Source organism: Macrotis lagotis, chromosome 1 (genome assembly GCF_037893015.1).
Source record: "Macrotis lagotis isolate mMagLag1 chromosome 1, bilby.v1.9.chrom.fasta, whole genome shotgun sequence".
In the NCBI taxonomy this organism is placed as follows: domain Eukaryota; kingdom Metazoa; phylum Chordata; class Mammalia; order Peramelemorphia; family Peramelidae; genus Macrotis; species Macrotis lagotis.
This window is the reverse complement of record NC_133658.1, coordinates 861,575,435-861,595,525: the sequence shown is the minus strand read 5'-3', so window position 1 is coordinate 861,595,525 and position 20,091 is coordinate 861,575,435. Positions and strand designations below refer to the sequence as shown.

The window sequence follows — 20,091 nt, the reverse complement described above, 5'->3', positions numbered from 1 at the left end:
CGCTATCTCCCAATGTCTGTTCAAGTTCATCTTCATTACTTTCATGATCCTATCTGTGATCTTTGAGCCCAAGAATGTCAAAGTTGATCCTGCTTCCCGTTCTTCTCCCTCTATTTGTCAGGAAGTGATAGGATTAGTTGCCAAGATCTTAGGCTTTTTTTTTTTTGAGCTAAACTTCAAATCAAATTTTACACTCTCCTCTTTCACTCTCATCAAGAAGCTTTTTAATTCTTCTTCACTTTTTTGCCCTCAGAATGGTATCATCTGCATATCTGAGATGGTTGATATTTCTCCTGTCAACCTTCACTCCAGCTTTTGATTCACCCGTTCTGGTATTTCTTAGGATGTATTATACTTACAAGTCAAATAACTAAGGTATATTCAACTTTCCTTTCCCAACCTTAAACTAATCATTTGTTCATTTTCATCTAGCTTCTTTTTGACCCACATACAGGTCCCTCAGGAGGCAAATAAGATGCTCCCTTTGATGACTTGCCATATTTTTATATTATCCACATAATCAAGTGCAGTCAATGAGGCAGTAGCAGATGTTTTCTTGGAACTCCCTTGCTTTCTTCATAATTCAGCAAATGTTGGCAATTTGGTCTCTAGTTCCTCTGCCTCTGAAAACTAGACTCTTCTGGTAAATCTTGGTTTAAATGTTGAAGCCTAGTTTAATCTTAAGCAAAATCTTGCTGGTGTGTGAAATGAACACCACTTTAGTAATTTGAACATTCTTTGGTATTGCTCTTCTTTAGGATTGGGACATATACTGATCTTTTCCAATCCAGTGGTCCCGGTTGAGTTTTCCAAATTTGCTGGCATTTTAAATATCTCAGATTTTTTTGTTTTTAATCATGCCCATTTTTGCATGAAATATTTCCTTAATAGCTCTAATTTACTTCCCCCCCCCTTTATGTGACTGACAACTTTTACTGGTCTGGATTTGGGGATGACGAAAAGTTGAAGAAAGTTATAGGTATTTTATTATGTGCAAATGTTATTTAGAATTAATTGCTTAAGAAGGTTTTCAGTTAGAATCGAAGGGGACTGAATATGAACAAAGCATTTACTTTATCATCATTTTCCATACTAGTGAATCAGCTAGACTTTTAAGACTTTCCAAAAATGAGAAGATTTTCACTTTACCTGTGAGGTAGGGAACCACCATGAAAGAAGCTAAATCTTTAGTCATAAACGCAGTGGGTTCCCCCTCCCCTGTGTGAATAGTATGCTGTTGTTCACCAAGTCTTCAAGCTTGAGGTAATCTAATAGTGAACTGAACTCCTTGCAATCATTACAAGCATCTTACCAGGCTGTAGTCAGCATTCTCCATAACTCAGACCTATAAAAAAAACTTCCTGAGAAACAGAAATCCCTTTAGCCTCAGTGGGATTTTGTGTATTCTGCAAATGGAAAGATATTAATAAAGTAGTTATTTCAGGGTCCTATTTTCAATGATCTAAAGGGATTTCCCTTAAATTTTCCCAGGGCATTTTAATTATAACCCACCTTTATCTATAAACATAAACTCCTAAAGAGTTTAACATTTAAGTTAAATGGAATCAGTTATACTAACTATAGTATCAAACATCAACATGAGCTCCTAACAGGCATGGGAAAGATAGGGAGGTTCAGAAGTCTCCATAGAGATCCACACTTGTCCTTTCCCTCTCTGCTCTGAGTTACATTTTGTACTGTGAGACACTTTGGGGAAATTTATCAAATAAAGGAAGCTCAGACTATAGCAAAGTCCTTTCCACTCACTAACTTGGTGTCTGTGACAGTGATAAGATTAAAGTACAAATTCCAGTATGCATTATCCCAGAAACATGTCTACTATAAAGAGCTAAGAGTTAGTGCTTTCTTATTACACTTGAAATAATTTTTCTGATAGAACAGAGAGACAAGTGGAAATGTATGTGGTATTAATACCACTGCAGACACAAAAATCATTTCTCTCTGCCAGATGTTGGGAAGAATAATTATAACAACATAGGATCAAATCCCAAGACTACTTCTGTCTTTTATGACTTTGTCTTCATTGTATGAAAGGTAATTGGAGGAATATTCAACTTAGCAATTTTCTGAAGCCCTCTGACACCAGTAGCCCTACTCAAGCTCATACTGCAAAGTCATGACAAGGTCCAAGGTGGCTTTTCCTGATACTCAGCAGAGACCCTGCTGCTTCAAGTATAATTAGAAGGGATTTTGGGGGGGGACATAGATGTTGCCTCCAAATTCAACCAGCATCTCAATCAGGTCTATGTTCTTTACTTTTGCTGTATGATGAAGAGTTGTCTCATGCAATTTTGCTGCAGTCACATTGGCTCTTACATTTGGTAACCACATGCTCCCTTGCACAGGCAGTATCCAATGGGATACCAAAATGGTAGCCATGAGTTTCTGGATTAGCCTCAACACTGTTGGGAAGCCACACTCATTCAGAACTTCCACTCATATAGGCATCATGTAGCAGGATGAAGTGTACAATAGTAGACTGATATTTGCCCCATGAGAAAGCTGAATCTTCACATATTCAATGAAGCCCAAGAGAGAGGCATCATAGAGAGGAGGACAGCTATCAAAGTTCTAGGAATGCACCTGGGCTCCAACAACCAGCAGAAGTTTCACATGTTGTGTCTAACCCTGAAGGCTAGCATGCAGAGGTGTATGGAGTCCATAGTGGCCAGGTTGATGCAAACACCATTCTAAATTGGTTGCTCAAGTAGTAAGGTTTCACTCTGTTGGGCAGCTACATGAACAGGTGCCCTATTTATCCAGAAACCATTTTTCTCCAAAGGAATCATCCTGCATTCTGCAACTTCATCTTGTTCACTGGGTTTCCTACCTTTACTCCTTTCCCTCCATGGCAGCCTGGCACTTGGTCAGGATGGGAAAGGGACATGAGGAGTGATAGCTTTAATTTTCTTGAAGAGATTTCTTGTCTTTCCCTGTTTTCTTCTATTTTTTCATGGTTTATTTAAGAAAACCTTTTTACCTTTCCGTACTATTTTTTGGAATTCTATTCATTTGGGTGAATGGGCATTGCTTCAGCCAAAGTGAGACCTATTAAAGGGCTTAACTTAAAAAAGCCAAGGTCTACCACTGCATTCAGGGCCATCTCCAGTTTTTCTGATCCATACCTGGCCACTAGACCTGATGTCTCCAGAGGAGAAACTGAGGCTGATTACTTTGCCCAGCTCTGGCTTATTTAAATCCAATTCTCTAGCATATCATGGCATTACCTCATGGTTCTCTTTGAGAATGAAGGACAAACAATAACAGTATTCAATTGTATATGTGTTTCCCTTTCTCCTTTCCTTTTCCCTTTCCATCTTTCCTCAGTTATTTGTGAAGTCTCATCAGACATCCATTTTAGTTTCTTGCTTTTCTCTTTCTTCAGGATATTTTTGAAGGATATGGTGAAACTCTGTCCATAAATCTTTAGGCCTTCTACTTAACAGACAATCTCTTAAATCCATATACATCACCTCCACTTCATATTCATAAGGGATGTTATTTAGGTCATAGCTTTTTGGTTTGATGGTTTTCCCTGCTTTCTTCAATTTAAGTCTAATTTTTGCCATAAGAAATTCATGATCTGAGTCACAGTCAGCTCCAGGTCTTGTTTTAACCGACTATTTAGAGCTTCCTGGGGGGCGGAGCCAAGATGGCGACAAGAAGGGATCGAGTCTTAGGAGCTCTCTGATAAAAACTCATAAGCTAAGGACTCTAACTACACTTTCAAGAGACAGAACCCACAAAGGGACCCAGTGCGGCAGTTCTCCTACTCAAGGTAACCTGGAAAAGAGCAGAAAGGCTCTGCTCCCCGGGGTCAGAGGGGCGGCCCACCAGAGGGGTGGCCCTCTAGAGCCAAAGAACTTAAGACTGCCTAGCTTTGTCCACTGCCCCTGGAACAGGACTCTGGGGTTCTGACCACATTCAGATCCTGATCCCAGTCTCAGCCTCCCCCATAGAACAACAGCTCCCCCCCCCCCACCTCGGCCCTGTGGCAGAGGGGGGCACTTATGGTCGTTCACAGACCTGGAGGGAGGACAGAGCCTCACACACTGAGACCCTTGTGGGAGTGTCCCAAAAGCTCAGGAAGCACCCCAAAACCAGGCCCAGGCTGGGAAAATGAGCAAGCAGAGAAATAAGAGGAAGACCATTGAGAAATATTTTGCAAATGAGCCCAAGAAGGATCAAAATACTCAGTCTGAAGATGAGGAAGCACAAGCTCCTGCATCTAAAGACTCCAAGAAAAACAGAAATTGGGCTCAGGCTATGACAGAGCTCAAAAAAGACTTTGAAAATCAAATGAGGGAGTTGGAAGAAAAACTGGGAAAAGAAAGGAGAGAGATGCAGGAAAAACATGAAAATGAAGTCAGCAGCTTAGTCAAGGAAATCCAAAAAAATGCTGAAGAAAATAGCATGCTAAAAACCAGCTTAGGTCAAATGGATAAAATAGTTCAAAAAGTTATTGAGGAGAAGAATGCTTTAAAAAGCAAAATTGGCCAGATGGAAAAAGAGATAAGAAAACTCTCTGAGGAGAACAAATCCTTCAGACAAAGAATAGAATTCAGGGAGATTGATGAATTTACCAGAAATCAGGAATCAATACTTCAAAACCAAAAAAAATGAAAAATTAGAAGAAAATGTGAAATATCTCACTGAAAAAATAACTGTTATGGAAAACAGACTTAGGAAAGATAATTTAAAAATTATTGGAATACCTGAAAGTCATGATCAGGAAAAGAGTCTTGACATCATTTTCAAAAAATTCCTACAGGAAAATTGCCCTGATATTCTAGAAGCAGAGGGCAAAATAGAAATGGAGAGAATCCACCAATCCCCCCCCCCCAAGAAAGAGATCCCAAAAAACCAACCCCTAGGAATATTATAGCCAAGTTCCCCAGAACTCCCAAGTCAAAGAGAAAATATTACAAGCAGCCAGAAGGACACAGTTCAAATATCGTGGAGCTGCAGTCAGGATCACACAGGACTTAGCAGCAACTACATTGGAAGCTCATAGGGCTTGGAATACAATATACCAGAAGGCAAAAGAGCTTAGAATGCAGCCAAGAATGAATTACCCAGCAAGACTGAATGTCCTCTTCCAGGGAAAAAGATGGACTTTCAATGAACCAGGGGAATTTCAAATGTTCCTTTTGGAATGGTCAGAGCTGAACAGAAAGTTTGATCTTCAGATACAGGACTCAGGTGAAGCATGGAGATTGGAGGAGAGGGGGGAAATATGAGGGACTTAATGAGGATGCACTTCATGTATAGAAAAATGATACTGATAATATTCAATATGAACCTCCGTTAATAGAGCAGGTAGAGGGAGCTTTTATAGTTGAAGCACAGGAGAAAGCTGAATTCAAAGATAAAATATGGTGTAAAAATGAAGTCAATAGAAAAAAAGGGGAAATGGAATGGGAGAAAGAAAAAGGAGAGGGGAATAGTCCAAGATATTTCACATAATAAGATTTTTTTTTTTATTACAATGAGCTATTGCAATGATATGGAAGGGGGGAGGCAAGGGGGAATGAAGGAACCTTTGCTCTCATCAGAGATGGCTAGGAGAGGAAACAGCAAATATACTCAAATGGGGTATAGACATCTGGAGTAAGAAGGAGGGGGGAGCAGGGGGAAGGGGTGGGGATGTGAATAAAGGAGGAGAGGATGGACCATGGGGGGACAGTGTTCAGATATAACACATTTTCTTTTTTACTTCTTGCAAGGGGCTGGGATTGGAAGGCCTGCCCAGGACCATAGCACCAGGTGGATTCTGGGCCTAAGGGGTGGTAGTGGGGCTCAGGGCTTCTTGGCCCCAGGACCAGGGATCTGTCTGCTGCGCCACTCAGCGACCCTACAGCAGAGTCAGAGTGAAAGGAGAGAGAAAATAGAGTACATGGTAGTGGAGAAATAAGAAAGGAGGGAGTTGCGATCAGCAATGGCAACATTGGAAAAATATGGAAGTAACTTTTGTGATGGACTTATCATAAAGAATGTGATCCACCCATGACAGAGTTGGTGTTGGAACAAAGACTGAAGCACATTTTTTGTTATTATTATTTGGGGGAGGGTACAGGGCAAGTGGGGCTGGGTGGCCTGCCTGGGGCCACATAGCAGGGTGATCTTTGGGTGTCTGGGGCCGGATTTGGACCCAGGTGCTCCTGGCTCAAGGGCCAATGCTCTGTCTGCCACCCAGCCACCCCTACTATTATTACTATTTTATTTTATTTTATTTTGGGTCTTTTTTTTTCTTTTCTTTTTTCTTCTTTTTTGGTTTTTGCAGGGCAGTGGGGATCAGGTGGCTTGCATGTCACATGGCTGGGTGATTGTTGGGTTTACGAGGCTGGATATGGACTCAGGTGCTTGTGGCTCCAGGGCTGGTGCTTCGTGCATTGCGCCACCTGGCCATACCTACAATTATTACTATTATTTTTTTTTAATTTTAATTTTTTTCTCTCCCCTTTACTTTTTTTGCCCAAGCAAGTCTATCTATATTCATGGGGAGAGGGGTATTTTGTTTACTTGTAAACAAGAATATTTTATTAATGTAAAAAAAATTTGTAAAAAAATGAGAATAAAAAAAATAAATTAGAGCTTCCCCACCTTTGTATGGAAATGGCTTACCTTTGATTACACAGCTATCGAGCTACTAGCAACAGGATTTTTGTCTTAGACCTCAGTATTCCAAGTCCAACAACCAATTCATTGCATTAAATGCCCCTCTTGCTACATAAATGCCAGCTGTTAATTATAACGATTTGTAATTGGCAAGGGCTTTTACACCTATAAGAGACTCTGTTCCTGTTCTCATTTGTGCTAGTGTCTGGGCAGGCATCTAATTACGCCTGGGCAGGGCAGGATGAAGTAGGGAAAATGGTAATGGAGCCCTGGTCTTCTTGGCTCAAGAAATTTCTAGTTTGATTCTAGGCCCTTTCCACATTGATTTCCATTTTTAAGGTGGAGAATATAATCATATAATCAATCTGATTTAGATATTGCCATATGATGATGTCCATGTGTAGAGTTACCTTTTGGGTTGTTGAAAAAGAGTTTGCTATGAACAGAGAGATATCTTGACAAAACACCATTAGTCTCTGCTCTGCTTCAATTTGTACTCTAAGGCCAAACTTGTCTGTTATTCCAATTATCTTTTGATTTCCTACTTGAGCATTCCAATCCCCAATGATGAATGTGACATCTAATATCTCATTAAGTTTTTTGGGGGCTGCCATTTTAAATCATTAACTGATACTGACTGCATAGTACATCAAATTTCCCAATCTTTTTTTTAAACAGGATGTATATATATTGAGGCAGCTAAATGAAGTAGTTGCTAATTAATGCATTGGACTTGGAGTCAGAAAGATCTGAGTTTGAATCCTGTTTCACATACTTACTAGCTGTAACCCTGGGCAAATCAATTAAACTGCCTGTCTTAATTTCCTCAGCTGTGAAAATGAAGATAATAATAGCATCTACCTCAAAGCAGTGTTATGAGGATAAAATTATATAACACATCTATAGCAATTTCCAAAACTTAAAATGCTATATAAATGCTAGCTATCATTATTGTGGCTATTTTTCTTATCTTGCTGTAACTGTGATATTGGCATCATCTGTAGAACTTTATCACTATCAAATTTCATCTTATTGATTGGTTCCCCTATTTTGGAGGTCTGACTCTGTCATTTAACATGTTAGCTTCATGTGTTCTATAAATCTGATAAATTGTCAGTTTTATCACGATCCAAATCACTGAACAAAAACAGCTGAGAAGTAGAGAGAGCCGAACTTAGATACTTGGGGCAATTAATTGGAGACCTCTTTCCAAATTAAATATTGCTTATTGAATGAATCTTTCTAGCTCCAGTCATTTATAATTCTACCTGTTTGTGCTGTCATTTAACTTAAGTCCACAGGCATACTGCAATGTGTATGGCACAAGATTGGAGACTCAGTGGATTATAAAATCAGCTTGAGTGAAATAATATGAAGTGTTCTGAGTTTGAATTTAGGAGAGTCTTCGATTTGAATTTTACCTGTGTTGCTGTTGGGCCTTCATTCTCAAAGAAGACCAATGGCATCATAAGGGTGATGACTTGTGCATGCACCTTTGCTAGTTGTGTGACTTGACTAAGTCGTTTAATCTCTTGGACCCTCAGTTTCCACATCTATAAAATGAGAAAAAATAATGTCTTTATTTTCTACAGCACCTGAGTGCTATTATGAGTATTGAATGAGATAAGAGATATTAAATACTACAGAATTACATGGAGTTTGAGGTTTAGAGACTTACCTTTGGTCACACAGCTATTGATCTGCTAAAAACAAGATTTTTAACCTGGGTTCTTGGTGTTCCAAGTGGAACATCTGAAACATTGCATTAAATGCCCCTCTTGTTACATAAGTGCCAGCTGTTAATTAGCCTATCCTCTTACTCCCTCCACCACAATTCCCAGAGTTTCAGACTCTCCCCTTTGTGTTCCTTCAGCCTTTCTTTAGTTCCCTTACACCTTTATATTTTTCCTCAGGGTCACCTCCTTATAGTGCCTACTTCTCCATAATATCCCTTCAGCCCCCCCCCCCCCCCCCCGGGTTCCCCTAACCTCTGACCCCTACTCTGCTCCCTGCAAATCCAATTTCTCCAAATAGTGTCCTCTCAGATTTTTTCCATTTCCTCCATCAGCCCCTCCTCCAGTTCAGTTTTGGAGCTCCTTCCAAAAGACCTTTCTCCCACCTATTTTCCCTGACTGTGGACCCTGGACATTGTTGGGAATGACTTCTTCTTCCTCAGATCTCACACAGAATAGTTTTCATCTCTTCTATACCCCTGGATTTTTACAAGCTGGAGCCCTTCAAAAGGAGTGTGATGGAGATGGTAAGAGTAATGGTGACAGATAAACCAGTGGGACCCTGGTACCTTCAAATCAAATATAAAATCTTCTGTTTGACTTTTAAAATATTTCATAATCTCCTTTTTCCTCCATTTCAAATATTCGTATACCTTACTGCTCCCCACACATGGTCTGATCCAAGGACACCAACCTTCTTGGATGCTGGACTTCTTGCTGTTCCCCACAATGGACACAGTGCTTATCTCCCATACTTGGAATCTCTCCTTGATCAACTCCACCTCTTGACTTTCCTCAAGACTCTAGTTAAAACCCCACCTTCTGTACCTGAAGTCCTTTAATACTAGAGCCTTCCTTCTCAGAGTTCCTCCAGTTTAACTTGTATTTATCTTGTCTGTTCGTAATTATTTTCATTTTGTCTTCCCATGAGACCAAGAACACTCAGAGTTTAGCATATAACACATAGTAGGTGCTTAACCATACCAACCAAGGATCGATTGAAGCAGAGGGAATATTTAACCTCTAGAAGAGAAGATATAGCTAGAATAGTATTAAAGTCTTCAATCTGCTGTCTCCAAGAGGAGGACTGCACTAAAGTCTGTCTGCCATACTTCAAATATTTGTAGTCTTGGGGTTTGATGCTGTCTCTTTCAGGGTTTAGAATAAAAGATACTTTCTGTATATTCTAAGGAGGAGGGTAAAATGTCATTTATTTTTGGCAGTTTAGATCCTAGCTACCAAATACTGGTCACACACACACACACACACACACACACACACACACACACACCACAACAGCTAGTAAACCGCTTTATCAAAGTAAGCAGTAAACAGAAATCAGAGGAATTTATGCATATTAGAATAGATAAATAAATACCTAGAAGTAAATGAGCTCCTTGGGGGCAGAGAGAGAAGGATTTTTATCTGGGGGGAGTTAGTTTTTACTAGTCTCTTGGGCTGTAGTCACTGGAAATCCAGAGGCATATTGGGGGACTGATTTCTTTACGTGACTATGGCTCTGGGGAAATCTCCTATCTGTCATTCACAAGTTGGCAAGTGCCTCTCACCCTTCTCTCTTGAACTTCTCTGCCATTCCTAATCTGAAGTTTCTTTTCTACTTATGCAGGTAGACTGCACCAGGGTTCAGAGAACCATCAGACAATACAGTACCATAGGACTGTCCCTTAGGATACCCTCCCAGGCTTGGGGTGGGAGTGGCCTTCCATTTCATTTTGAGGAAGATTCCCTCAGGATAACTGTCCCAAATTAGAATGGGTTACTTTGGGAGGTACTTGGACTCTCCGTTACTGGTGGTCTTTAAACAGTTTTTCACCACTTGTTACAGATGGAATTTCTGCCTTGGCATGGGTTGGACAAAAAAACCCAAAAGGTTCTTGCCCATTCGGACACCAATTCTTATTAGAACAGGCAACAGAAAAATGGCTATTATACCTGTCTCTAGGCTCTCCCCTTTTTTTCCTATTATCTGTAAACCCTGCTTTATTGACCCAGTTTTGATTATTCATGTCAGTACAACCCAATGAGATTTTCCTCCAGTCCTTTCAAAACCTCTGGTCTTTAAAGGTCAGTGGATCACCATGGCCTCTGTGCACCCAGGTCTCTGCCAATTTTCCTATGTAAGCTGATTGTGTCTAGACATTTCTCCACTGAGTGGGTGGCAATGACCTTGTAAGATGGAGTAGTTCTTGGAAAATGAGCAAATGTTTCCTCCCCTTGGAGAAAATGTCCTGGAATTATCATGGGGATTTGGGGAAATTTCTGAGATAGATCTCATTATCAGAAAACTCACTGCCTGCTGCCTGTTTCCTCTTCAGCTTCTGCTACATGCTTTGCATTCTTTTACTTTAGCCGATAACAGAATTTTTAATTATTATAATTATCTCTTGAAAAATTGGGTTCCTGCCACAGAAAATTAAAATGAGATCCTGCCACCTTAAAAAAAATAGAACCTGCAACTTCCAATCAGGGAAATAGAAAGTAAAACAGAAGGTGATGTGTGTCCTCAGAGGCGTCCAAAGCTCTATTGAGGTGTGAATGCAGGTGTGGAGGGATGTCCAGGTGTGTGACCATAAGGAATGTGGTTGACGAGGAATTGATGTGAATGATGCTGCTGGCTAGCATGGGGAGACATGTAGAGACCAGATGGGGAATTAGCCTTGGTGATCTGCTGAGCCCTGGGGACCAGAGGTTTAGGAAAGACTAGCGTCCTAGCTCTGACATTCCCTGTAAGGAGTTTTACCTTAAAACACTTTGACTTCAGTTTCCTTATCTGTAAAATGGGAAAGGGACTGGGTTAAATTATCCTTCTATCTTTAAAATTATAATTACAACTAAAGTTACTAGTACTCTAAGCTCTCTCTCCTGGAAACCTTATCAGCTCCCATGGATTTAATTGCTATCTTTTTATTGTCATTTATTGCTATCTGCTATATTGCAGATGATTCAAATGAGTCCTGACTCAGTCTTTCCCCAAGGATCACCTGGGGATCATTTAGCACTGAATGACTTGGACACATTTCAAATTAAACATGGCCAAAAGAAAAAACACCTCCCTTCCAAACTTTCCTATCTCTGAAGATGGTACCATCTCCTTCCAGCCTCCCTAATTCATAACATTAGTTTTATCCTGGACTCCCCTAATCCATACATCCAATCAGTTGTCAGATGTGATTATTTTACTTCTTTCACATCTGCCTTTCTCTCCATTCATAGTTACCTCCTTAGTGTCAGACTTCATCACCTGCCTCAATTACTGTAGCAGTCTCCTCTTTGGTCTCCCTACCTTGAGTCTCTCACAATTCTAATCCATCCTGAATACAGTAGTCTCAGTAACTTTCTATAAATATAGATCTGACAGTGCATCTGATTCCCCTACTCAACACCAGTGGCTTCCTATTGCCTCTAAGATCAGATATAAACTTTCATGTTTGTCTTTGAAAACATTTTAACCCCAGCCCTAACTATCCTTCCAACCTCAATGGACATTGTTTCTACCCATTCTGTGATCCTTCTGAGGGTGACTTTCTTCAAGCAATAGATGCTCCATTTTCTATCTCTGTGTCCTGAACTGGTCATCCTATTCACCTTCTTTCTTCCTTTGCCTGGATGTCTTTTTTTTTTTAATTTTTTTAATTTTTTAGGTTTTTGCAAGGCAAATGGGGTTAAGTGGCTTGCCCAAGGCCACACAGCTAGGTAATTATTAAGTGTCTGAAACCGGATTTGAACTCAGGTACTCCTGACTCCAGGGCCAGTGCTTTATCCACTGCGCCACCTAGCCGCCCCAGTCTTCTTTCTTTAAAACACAACACAGACCAGTTTCTCCATGAAGCCTTTCTCAATCTCTCCAACTGCTAATGCCTTCCCTCTTAAATGACTTTGTATTTCATTACCTGTAGATACTTTTATTTGCTCACTCTATATGTATACTGTGTATATTTACAGAGGTGCTTGCTTGTCTTTTTCAGAGTAAAAGTTCTTTACCAATAGGGATTGTTTTATTCATCATACTTGGATCCCCATAGTGTACGTAGTTACACATTTATAAAATGCTCATTGACAGATTGATATGATTCTAAAAAAAATATAACCATGTCTCACTGGATGTGGAACCATGAATGATAAAGAATGGGCTAAAGTGGTTGAAAGGGAGAAGAGAATGCTGAGAGGTACTATTAATGGTCAATCTTTGATGACTTTATCTGAGAATCACATAAGAGATGGAAGATATGAGATATCTCAGATGTCACCTTGTCAAACTTTTCTGTAAACAGGGATTCCCTTTTTTGGCCTCCCCAACAAGGAGATAACAATGAAGGCTCAAAAACCACTAATACTGGGAAGCTCACTCTCTCCTGAGGTAATGCACTTCAATTTTAGATGGTCCTGATAGGAAGTTTCTCTTTGAATAGCAAGCTTAAATATGTCTGTCCATAATTTCACATTATAGGATAGTATGGTTGAAAAGATCTTAGTTGTAGGCTTTAAGTGATGGAGTACAAATGCCATATTGCAGATGATAAGCTATGGAATACAGTGGGCAAAGGAGTAGGGGTGATGGAATATGAGTGATGGAGTGCAGGAAATGGAGTGTGGAGGTGATGGAATGATGGTGGCAAGGAGTGGATGATGGAGTTCAGGTAATGGACTGTGGATGATGGGGTATAGGTAAAGGGGTACAAGTGACAGGATACAGGCAAAGAAATATGAGTGAAAGTATTGGTGATGGCATAAGGGTGACAGGGTGTGAATAAAGAAGTACAGGTAATGAAGTGCAAATGATGATAGGGTATGATTGATAGTACAGGTGATATGGAAGAAAGGGTGATGACAGTACAGTGATATAGATGACAGTTCAAGTGATGGGGTATGGGGAACAAAATATAGACAATGGGATGTGGTTAATGGGTACAGGTTGTGGAGTGTTGATGCTGGGTGACAGTGCAGGCGATCTGATATATATATATGTATATATATATATATATGATAATATGGATGATGGTCTATATGTGATGGGGCACAGGAGATGGGCTGTGTGTAGTAGAATACAGGGAATAGAGTGTGTAGCTGTTGTTTCATAGAAGGCATCATACAGTCCCCAGTGTAAAAACCTGGAGAAGATTTTGGGATGTTATGGTAGGCAGAATTGTTCATTCCATTCCCATTAGTCCTACATTATGGGGAAAAATTGACAGAATAACTTTGGCCTTGGAAAAATGGAATCAGGTCTGAGGCTATAGTTCAGTATAATTATTTTTTCAGAATTGCTTCCAAGGAGCAGTTTTGCTATCTAGTTCTAATCCTTTCCCTATTCTATTTTTGTTATTTATTTGCATGGAGATACTTTTAGACAGATCTCTAAGGCAAAAAATTGGAATGTTGGAGATGGGAAAGGATGGATTGACAGTTCCCAGGATAAAATTCATTAATTCCAAAAAATTTATTAGGGATCTGCTGAACTCTACACTTTGACCTAGGCTTTGCATGAAGACAATTTTCAAAGATCTGTAAATTTCTTTTTGGGGATCAAGAAATATAAACTCAAATTGACCCCCATGTCTTTCTCTACATGTAGTCACAAAAGTTCTATCTGGATGCCTCATCATGGAATGTGGATGACATTATATTATAGGTGATGGAATTTCCTTTTATTCTGTCATTTAGTCTCTACTATCCCCATCACATCACCTAGCTCCATCGATGAAGCACATGTTTTATTGAGTTTCACCAAAATGAAAAGATTTCCAGTATGGCACTGTCTGTTGTCCAGAAGAATAAATTACAAAGCAGTAATGATGAAAATAAGCAAAACCCCCCCAATAATAAAGAGAATTGATACTTATACCTTAATATTTGTTGTAAAAGAATGAGAAGGTAGAGAAAGATCTCCTTGAGCTCCTCCAGAATAAGTCAATACTCACTTTAGTGTGTATTGACTTCACTGAAATGTAGAGGGGAGGATGGCAAGAAGCATATTGAAAAGTGTGGTCGAGATTAAGAAATAAAAGAGGCTAAATCTTACAGAATTGATAGGAGCCATAGAGTCATAGAAATATAACTGGAAGCATAACATAAAAGTATAGATAGTGACTTTGTAGTTGTCTAGCCCAGTCTCCTTCATTTAACAAATGAGGAAACTGAGGCCTACAGAGGGGAAGTAGTTGGTCCACATTACAAAACTAAGAAGGAACTGAATCAGGAATAGAACCTATGTTTTCTGACTCCAAATCCAGTGCTGCAAAATTATAATATAGACTCTTGAGTCTATGTATCATGAATAGAGTTGAAAGGTACTGGTTATAGAGAACACCCAACACAAAAACATAAAATTGATTATAACTTAATGGACAGAAAATTACTAAATATCAATTTGGGAGTAATTTCCAAATCACCTGTCTCTATGTGGACCATCAACTTGTTAGAATGAAAGTTAAAATAAACCACAAATTATAAAATACAGTGTGTAATGACAACTCCAACCTACCTATTTGAACACAATATCAATCTGGAAAGAAAGGAAAATGGATAAAGAAAAAGACTTTGACGTAGACAATCTCCATTTCCTTTGGAAGGTGAAGTGATTTAAAGCAACTTCTATATAAAAGGGCGTAGGATATACACAAACACACATCCATATATGTACCTATATATCTACATAAACACACATCCATATATACATACCTATATATCTACACACACACACACACATATATACAAATACAGATACATATATACGTATAGACACACATATATAATTCAACCATCAAGAATTTTTCTCCTTGCCAAGGAAAGAAACATAGCAATTAAAATACAAACTGCTTTGTAAAACCTCATGGAGGAAAATGGTGAAATAGCATCACCTCACAAAACAATGAGAAGCAGTGGGGGGAAAATGAGTTTTCAGAAAGCTTAACCTAAAACTCAATTAAGCTGGACTATTCCAACCACATTTAATGGCAGAACTGAAAGGAGGACAATAAACAATGTGACAATGGAAAAATGGGTTTGTATTTTTTTAACAGACTATTTGATTTAACAACAACAGTGGGGCCACTTCAGTTGGATTCTAAAATCTGGGTCTCTGATATACTGTTCAAGACAGTGGAAAAGAAGATGAAGGGGAACTGGGGGTTGGGGGGAGCAACTAGATTAGACACTGCTTTAAGAATATTGGAAGTATTAGCTTTTAAGATTTTAAAAACTTTTTATTTTATTTCTTTTTATTTATTTAAGGCAATGGGTTCAAGTGACTTGCCCAAGGTCACATAATTAGGTAATTATTGTGTCTGTGTTTAAATTTGAACTCAGGTCCTCCTGACTGTAGGATCAATGCTCTATCCATCGTGCTGCCTAGCTGCCCCAGTTTTCAAGATTTTTGAAAGGATGACTGATATTTTTTTAAGAATGATTTTATTTTGAGTTTTACAGTCCCCCCCCCAATTCTTGCTTCCCTCCCCCGCCACAGAAGGCATTCTGTTAGTCTTTACATTGGTTCCATGTTATACATTGATCTCAGTTGAATGTGATGACAGAGAAATCATATCCTTAAGGAAGAAAAATAAAGTATGAGATAGTAAAATTACATAATAATATAATGCTTTTTTCTTTTTTACTAATTTGACAGTAATAGTCTTTGGTCTTTGTTCAAAGTTCATATTTCTGAAAGGATGACTGATATTGAATCATTAGAAAAAAAGGAAAAAGTTACTATTGAGAAGGGAAACTGCATCAATAATTAACAATCCATAGTTTTACTTTCTCATTTTCATAACATTTTGTATTTATTCTATCTATATCTATATTTATATTATTCTATCCAGAGCATTCTTGATGATGATGATGATGATGATGATAACTAAAATTTATATAGCATTTACTATGAACCAGGCCCCATGCTAAGCACTTTGCCATTATTATCTCATTTGATCCTCACAATAATCCTGGGAGGTAGGTGCTGTTATTACTAGCCTCCTTTTACATATGAGGAAACTGAGACAGATAGGGATGAAGTGGCTTGCCCAGGATCACATAGTTGGTAAATATCTGAGGTTGGATTTAGAGTCAGGACTTCCTGACCCCAGTGCTCTATCTGCTATTCCACCCACTTGCTGTATGAGAAGGGAACAGTCAGGCCTTTGCAGATGATTTTCTACAACACACTATTTTTTGTGATTCTCCAATTACCCCAGATTTTCAGGGAAAAAATTCCACTGTAGATATTTTTTGCTGAAAAAAAATAACAATTCAGCCTTAGAGATCATTCTCTAAGAGATGTCTTCCACAAATATGATAAGCTAAATGAGTGAATGAAAAAGCATTTGTTAGACATCTACTTATAGATTGAAATACAAAAGTGAGACAGTCTCTGCTCTTAAGAAACTTCTCTTCTAATGGGGAAAACAATACATAGAGGGAGACTTAGGGCTGTGGCAGAGAGCTTTTGTCTGGGAGTTTTTGTTTGTCCTTCATCTCTAAGAAGACCTTGACATCAGGAAAATGCTGCCATGAGATGTAAGTGAATTGGATTTGATGAGAGAGTGTTGTGCTAAGTCATTAGCCTTGTTCTCTTCCCCTGCAGTATCTGAGTCCAGTGTCCAGATAAGGATCAGGACATTGGAGAAGGCCTTGGATGGGAGACTATCAGGGTTAAGAGACTTGCCCAAGGTCCCTCAGCTGGTAAGTGTCTGAGGCTTGGATTGGAACTCAGATCCTCCTAACTCCAGGGTTGGTGCTCTACTCACTGCACCACTGAGCTTCCCCTTGTCTAGGGAATTACAGGGATTGGGAATGACCATGGAGCAGCTCATTGTCCCATCCTCTTCAGTAGCAATTGGAATCTTGGTTTAATTACGATTCTCAAAGCAAGAGAAAGAGGTGGAAAGTGGGAGAAAGGGCAGGGGAAGGCAGTGATGTGTATGCATCAGGACAGATGGCAAGATGGCAAGACGTCTTCAAAGGGGACATCCTGGTTTCCAGAATGGGATGTGAAGCATGATCTGGGGGGAACTAGATACAGTGGGTTAGGTGGCATGATACTCTCCCACTAGTCTATTAGATAGGTGGATAGATGCATCAACAAAGAGAAGTATGGTTGATGACCCTCCTGTTCATCATAAGCAAAGCACAAAATAATTTAGTCAAGAAGAATGTATTAAGCACCTACTGTGTGTCAGTCACTGTACTAAGTAATAGGGTTAAAAAAAAAGGCAAAAACCTCCCAAACCTCCCAACACCAACCCCCACCCCCAACCAAGCCCTGCTCTCAGGTAGCTCACATTCATTTAGATATTTAACTACATAACAGAATAGGGACTAAATTGAAAGGGGAGAGTTGGGATGGTGGTGGTGAAGCAAGGCCTTCTGAAAAAGGGAGAATTCAAGTTGATTCTTGGAGGATACTGGGGAAGCTAGGAAGTGAGAGTGAGGTGGGGCAGAGCTCTCCAGGCTTGAGGAACAGCCAGTGAAAAGTCAAGGAGCCTGGAGTTAATATGTTGTGTTCAAAGAATTACAAAATGACCAGTGAGGATGGGTTGCAGAGTACAATGGAGGGAAATAAGATGTGAAAAGATCGGAAAGGTAGGAAGGGGTTAGTCAAGCTGTGAAGAACTTCTAATATCAAAAAGAGGATTTTCTGTTTGCTCTTGGAGGTCATAAGAAGACACTGAAACTCCTTAGGTGGAGGTAGGGTGTGGGACATGGATTCATAATTGACCTTGAGAGGAGGCTAGATTAGAGTTGGAAGGGGTTACCTGAGATATTATTTGAAGGTTATTGCAATGCCCTTGGTTACAGGTGATGAGGGTCTGACCTAAGGTCTTCTCAGTGTGGTGATGAGGAAATAGATACGAGAAATGTTGTGAGGGTAGAGACAACAAAATTTGGTAACAGAATGGCCATGTGGACTGAGAATGAAGAGTGAAAAATGGCATTGAGGTTGTGCGCCTTGGATGCTGAGAGAATGGAGGTCCCATCAAGAGGGATAAGGAAGTATGGAAAAACGTGGTGAGGGTGGTATGCAGTTCCTGGAGAAGACAATGACTTATTTTGGAGGTATTGAATTTGAGATATTTATGATGAACAAGAGGCAGCTGGGGATATCTGACTACAACTCAACAGAGAGATTAGGTTTGAATTTTTGTTCAACTCTGCCTTACTTAAATCCAAATCATGTATAAATCAAGACATCATCCCTTGATGTCATTGGCCCTTACCAAAACAAAGAACAAACAGCAACAAGACCTGAATTTAAAATTTTGAGCATTGTCTGCAAAGTGATAATTGAATCTACAGGAGTTGTTGAAGTCACCAGGTAAGACAGTCTAGTATGGGTGGGGGGAAGAGGAGAAGACTCAGGATAGAGCCTTGAGGGATGCCTCTGGTTAGAGGGCATCTCCTAGATAAAGATCTAGCAAAGGAGACTGAAAGAACAGTCAGCAGATGGGAGAACTAGTAGGAAACAGTGTCACAAAAACCTAGAGAGGGGAGCTAATCCTGAAGGAAAAGGTGATTGGCAGCCTTGAAGACTTCAAAAAGGCAAAGGGAGGCTCAGGACTGAGAATAGGCCAATAGATTTGGCAACTAAGAGATCATCTGCAACTTTGGAGAGAGGTTAAGTTGCAAATTGAGGATGATGAAAGGCATTCACCATTGTCATAGAGGTGGTTCAAATTATGATAGACAGCTAAACAGATAGCCCATTGAACTGTATCCTGCAGAGATACTGCTGATGGATAATCAGTAAATAGAGCAAGCAGAAAGTGGGCTGCCTGACATTGGGGAAATCACGTAGAACTCTTAACAATTCCAAGCTATTCTATGAAACAAAAAGAACCTTCCCCTCCCCCCCTCCATTTAAAAATATCAGTATATAACTGTGAATCAGGGAATGCTACTATCTCTAAAGAATCAAAATTGCAAGTGACCCAAAGGGCAATGGAGAGATAAATAGTAGGAGAAAAATAGGTTGTAGCACATTACCAATGATGGCTTGCTTACATGAAAGATAGGAAAGATAATCAGCAGAAAATGGGGCAGGTCAGCAAGAGAAAAGGATGGATAATGTGAGCAAAGCATAGAGATTCTTGTAGTGGGATTTTTTTTCCCTCCACAGAGTATTAAGTGACTTAAAAGGAAGACCTTCAGCGCATTGAATGAACTAGAAGGTTTGTGGGAAGACATGGACAAGAGTGATATCTTGGATCAACATACATTCTAGTATATAGAAGCAGTAGGGTGATATGATGTTTGTCCTTCATTCATAAAGAAGAACACAACATCAGGGAGGTGATTCCATAACATACAAATGAATTGGATTTGAGTGAGGGGGTGCTATGCTAAGTCACCAACCTCACTTTTTCCTCCAGAGTCATCTGGGTCCAGCAGCCAGATAAGAATCAGGATGACTGGAGATGGCCCTGGATGGGAGGCAGTCAAGCTTAAGTGACTTGCCCAAGGTCACATAACTGGTAAGTGTTAAGTGTCTGAGGCTAGATTTGAATTCAGCTCTTCCTGACTCCAGGACTAGTGCAATATTCAGTGCATCACCAAGCTGATGGTATGATGGATGGATAGATAGAGCACTAGACCTGGAGACAGGTTAGATTGAGTTCAGATCTAGTCTCATATAGTTACCAGCTGGATGACTCTGGGCAAATTACTTTAACCTCTGTCTCAATTTTCTTATTTGTTAAATGGGTTGTTG

At 39.6% G+C, this 20,091-nt stretch overlaps 1 pseudogene; it reads right to left on the bottom strand.

Annotated features, from left to right (window-relative positions):
- Positions 1-2,001: 2,001 nt before the first annotated feature.
- LOC141508232 (ankyrin repeat and SOCS box protein 13 pseudogene) lies at positions 2,002-3,124 on the bottom strand (annotated as a pseudogene).
- Positions 3,125-20,091: the final 16,967 nt, after the last annotated feature.